This window comes from Crocuta crocuta, unplaced genomic scaffold, assembly GCF_008692635.1.
Source record: "Crocuta crocuta isolate KB4526 unplaced genomic scaffold, BGI_CrCroc_1.0 scaffold110, whole genome shotgun sequence".
Lineage (NCBI taxonomy): Eukaryota > Metazoa > Chordata > Mammalia > Carnivora > Hyaenidae > Crocuta > Crocuta crocuta.
This window is the reverse complement of record NW_027527386.1, coordinates 1,545,504-1,550,494: the sequence shown is the minus strand read 5'-3', so window position 1 is coordinate 1,550,494 and position 4,991 is coordinate 1,545,504. Positions and strand designations below refer to the sequence as shown.

The following is a 4,991-nucleotide window of genomic DNA, read 5'->3' as shown; positions in this document are numbered from 1 at the left end:
CGTGCGGGGCTGGGGGGTCGCGTGCACCCACAGCCCATCCTGTGAGCCACGGGCCCTGCAGGCTGGGCTGAACGTCCAGCGATCGGTGTCCTGGAGTCTCCCAGAGTCTCTTCTGCCGGCGGCAGGACAGCCAGAGCTGCCCTCTGTGCAAGGCTGTCTTTGTTCACTGTTGCTTCCGGCAGAGGCTTCGGAGCTGGGGCTTTACCTCTTCCTGCCCCTTCCCAGCTGTCTGAGAAGGTTCTGTTGTTCCCTTACAGTCATCAGCACAGCTTAGAGGGCGCTGGGGGCAGGGCGGGGAGAGCAGGAGCCCCAGGAGCAGATCACGGCTCAGGAGCTCAGCCAAGTGTTTGTGTGTGGAGACTGCAGGGGCGGGTGGAGGGGTGCATAGCCTGGCTGGGGACCCTGGCCAAGGCGCCCTTTCCCGTGGTGTCCCAGCTGACAGCTGAGCCCTGAGCAGCTGAGCCTGCGCCCACAGGCATCGGGGGGAGGTCACCCCCGTTCCTTTAAGTCGACGGGACAGCCTGGAGCCCTTGGCCAGGCGGTGGAGCAGGCGCCCTGAGCAGAAGGCTCAGCGCGGGGGGGGGCGGCTTCCCATTCCAGGTGGCCGCTGCGTGGCCGCCCTCCCTGTCCTGACTTACGATGCAGACAGGGATCCAGCTCTGCTATCGGGCCGCAGGCTCCTGTTCCGATGGGGGGGGAGGGGAGGACGCGTCACGGATGGATGTGCCCTGGGTTTGGTGTCAGGTTCCTGGGGCGGCTGTAACAGATGAGCACCAAGAACTTCACGCGACACATGTGCATTCTCTGACGCTTTTGGAGGTCAGGAGTCTGACCTCAGGTCCCATCGGGCTGCACTTAGGCACCCAGGCCTGGACGGGCTGGTTCCCTCCCCCAGGCCCCAGGGAGTCCCGTCTCTTGCCTTGTCCGGCTTCAGTGGGCTGGCCCGCGGCCCCTCCTCCATCCTCACCACCAGCAGCGCGGGGTCCCTGCCTCCGACCCTCTGTCCCCCTCGTGTGACGACCTTATGGGGACGCTGGACCCCCGGACACCCAGGGTCACCCCCTCCCTCGGGGGCCTTGGCTTAGTCCCATCTGTCAAGTCCCTGTTCTGGTGAGGCACCACGCTCATGGTTCTGGTGATTTAAGATGTGGACATCTTTGGGGGGCCCCGTCCTGCCGTCCACGGGCCCTCTGACCCATGCTGTGCGCTGCATCGTGTTACCTCGGGTATTTGCTGGGATCCTGTTATAATTCCACAGGCTCCTTGCTTTCAGTCCATTCGTCTCTGTGGCATTCTGTGGCTTTGCATCAGATCCTGCTCGTTGCAGCCTCTATTCCGGAAGAGCCTGGAGAGGAGACGGATGGGGGGTGCTGTCCATTTCACAAAGGCCTGAATTTCACAGCCCATGTGGCTCTGAGTGCGTTGGTGGAGGCATTTCCTGGTGGGCAGTTTCATCCCTGGGCCGCCCAGGGGGGTCCTGGGGAGGCTCAGTTACCTTATCTCCTCCCCTCCACCCCCACCATGGAGGCCCCAGTCTAGGCCCATGGAGAGGGGCTAGGCTCTGCCCCCACGACTGCTTGTGGGGTGAGGTGCATGCACCCCTTCCTTCCCTGGGGCTCTGCCTGCTGCTCTGGGCAGCTGGTGTGCTCCCTGCGGGGCCATAGGCTGAGCACTCTCCAGACTCCACGTGCAGACCCCGGGCTGGGGCTGTGCGCACGTGTGCGTGTGTATGTTTGCATGTGAGCGTGAGGACGTGTGAATCGTGTTTGTGAGTGCGCATATGCGTACATGACAGTATACATGCGTACCAGTGCTTACGTGTTTGTGTGTGAAGGTATATGAGTGTGTGTCTGTGAGCATGGGTGTGTGTGTGCATGAGTTCCGCGTGTGAGCATGTACATAAGTGTGCAGCCGTGCATCTGCGTTGTATGAGTCTGAGCGCCGCAGCCCCAGCTCACTGGCACCAATGGTTCCAGTTTGGGGATCTCAGTCCTGGCCCCGTGTGGCTCCCCAAAGCGCCACTAGATGGCGCTCTCACCCTTCTGCACTGGCTGCCCCTCTTGGAGCCCATGGAAATTTCCCAGTTTCTTTCCATCTTTTTTGGGCTCCTGGCCCAGCAGCGATCCCCCAGAGGCCCCCTGGGAGCAGCGGCAGGAGGAGAGCGAACCCTGCGGGGTGGGCAGCGGGAGTGCTCCGCCCCCTACAGATGTCTGGGCCCAGGATCTATGCCTAAAGGGATCGGACAGGGAGAAAAGCCACCTTTTCCTTAAAAGCCAGAACAAAACCAATAAAAGGAGCCACACGTGGGTCCTGGCATGAGCTGGTGGCCCTGCCTGAGGCTAGGGTGGCCTTGCCTGACTGGGGGGCGAAGCATGCAGTAGGCAGCAAGGGTCACAGGGAGGTTGGTTTGGGAAGTGCCTGTGGAGCCCAGGGAGACGGCGGGGCCTTCACGAGCTGTCGGTGGGTGGGCACTGGACTTGGGGGTAGCAGCCCCTGGCCGATGGGCGGCCAACAGGCAGGACTGACTGACACCCGGCTCTTCACACTCGCTCCCCATCTCTAGTGGCTTGGGGTTCCCCAGGCCACAGCCCAGCACATCGTCCTCTGCTGACCCCCCTCTGTTTCTACCCCTTTGCCATGACCCAGTCCCGAGAGCCCTGGGCAGCAGTCAGCAAGGCTGGCATTGGGCACAGCAGGAGTTCATCTCAGGGAAAGAATGTTCTGGAAGGCAGCTTGACCTTGATCTTGGTTTCTGGTGCTGAAGGGGATTAGGATTGCACATGGAGGTCCCTCACACTGAGTATAGCCAGTGGATGTGCTCAGGGTGCAGCCGTGTATGATCTGGCTCCCGGGGCTTCGTGCCCCCGCCCTCTGCCAAGTTTCCTGCTTCCCCAGCCAGGGCAGCTCAGCTCAGCAACCGTGGTGGGCACCCTCCCCGCCCTCTCGCCGTCTCCCTGGGGCTGGGGTGGGGGCCCTGGATGTCGGCAGGGCACCCCCACACTTGTACTAGCTACACCTGACACTGGTGCACCTCCCCACCAGGTGTGGACCCTGTGAGGGCAGGGCCCTCCGTCTCCTCTGGGTGCCCAGCCCCCACCCAGAGCCCAGCACAGAGAGGGGCCTCAGTGCCTCTCCGGGGATCTCGGTGCTGGGGCCATGGTGGCCCCTTTCCGTCTCCGTGGGAGCTGGTCCTCCAGGCGAGATCCCTCTCGGCCTCCCCAGACACCGGCCTGTGGGGTCGGCGCAGTGCCTCTGGCCCCTGGGCTGGTGGTCACGCCGCTTGGTGGCCCCCAGGAGGGCAGTGCCCCTGCTCGGAGCCCGGGGATGCTGCCCCTGGCGAGTGAGCACCTGTCTCCCTGATTGAGCATGTGTGCGCGCGTCAGCAGCAGCTTAATTGCAACCATTTCCGAGTATTTCAGGTTTTTTTTTTTTTTTTAAGTGTCGACTTACTCAGGTTTACGGTGTCTCATGAAGCCTTTCTGGGTCTGCTGCTACTTCAGTGGTGTGACTTGTGTGTCACTGTCGCACCAACAGCCTGCTGCCGATAAAAGTACGGAACTGCCTTAAAGGGCCAGCATTAGGTGGTGCTGTCAGGCCGCAAGGCTAAGAATATCTGAAGCGTTTGAGCACCTCAAAATCCCTTCCGAGATGGGGATTTAAAATAGACCTGGCGCTCGCAAGCCACCTCCTGCCTGGTGGCCCTGGGGCCTGGTCAGTCAGCGGTGAGGCCAGGAAGGGTGGGCACGGGCGTGCAGGGCAGTGCCCAGGGGGCTCGGTGTCCAGAGAGCGGGACCACCATCCCAGCCGGATGCCTGCCCTCGTGCCCTGGGGCCACTGCAGCAGATCCTCCCCCACCGCCATTCAGAGCGGTCTGGTCCCTGTGGGTCCTGAGCCTTGTGAGCTTGCCGGCAGGGAGCTGTGAGGTCCGTGGGTGACCATGCCTGCCCAGCCCAGGGTCTGTCGCTCAGATGCAGGACTGCACACGGCACAGCGATTCTTAACTGCGTGGCCTCCCACTGCTCCCCTGCGCTCGCTCGCTCTCCTGTGGGGCAGGGGGCGGGAAGGGGCGGGGAGGGAGAGCAGGCGGAGGGTATGACTCCCAGAGGCGTACTCAGGCCCCCCTGCCCCCAGGACAGCCAGCGCTCCCCCCAGTGTCTGGGCCCTGACCTTGGCCTCTGGGCCCTGAGCCGTGGTTCTGGAGCCACCCACACAGTCCCTCCCACCCTCCTGCTCCTCTTGGCTGGGGTTCTGTCTCTCGGGTCGTCCCCGTGCACCATGGCGGGGGGAGGGGGGCACGTGTCCTCTGAGCCGCACACGGGCCCACATTCACCGTGTCTGCACACGTGCGGTGCACACACGCACATTCCCTCATGCACACGTGTGCACACCCACACAGACTCCACGGGGGGGAGGGCCTCTCGGATCGTGCTCCCACAAAGGGCGCAGCCCTGGGTGCGGTGAGTGGACCCTGCCAAGTAGAGTCATCAGGGGTGAGGGCAGGGGCGGGGTGGTACGAGAACTCACTTCTTCTCTGACCTTTAAGAAACCTGAGTGAGCAGGGCTCCCGGGCGCACTGAGAATTTTTCCTTTTGAGCAGCTGCACCTAGTTTTCCTCTGGTGTTTTCCCCCAGGGGAGGGGCTGGGCAGCCTGCCTTTTGCTGCCAGGAAGCTTGACTCCCAGTGGGCGCAGCCGTGTCTGCCTGCACGCGTGTGCACGTGTGTGCGTTTGAGGTCATGTGCTCCCCGCACGAGGGGTACAAGGGGGAGGGGGATTGTGGGTGCAGGTGCCGGTCAGCTTCTGTAGTCCCTGCTCTCCGGCTGCAGCTTGGGAGAGAGGGTAGACGGGCGGTGAGCAGGGCCCCAGTGGGCGGGCCTGTGGCCCGGGAAGGTGGAGCAAGGCCTCTGGCTGTGGGCCCGTCTGGCCCCTCAGAGCCTCCCTGCAGGTCCCCGCAGGGCAGCATCAGCCCGCCTCCCAGCTGCTCCTCCCGCCG

General features: G+C 63.4%; 1 protein-coding gene across 1 annotated transcript in view; it reads left to right on the top strand.

Moving 5' to 3' along the window:
- Window positions 1–4,991, top strand: part of KDM4B (lysine demethylase 4B) — an 86,614-nt gene that overhangs the window by 19,479 nt on the left and 62,144 nt on the right.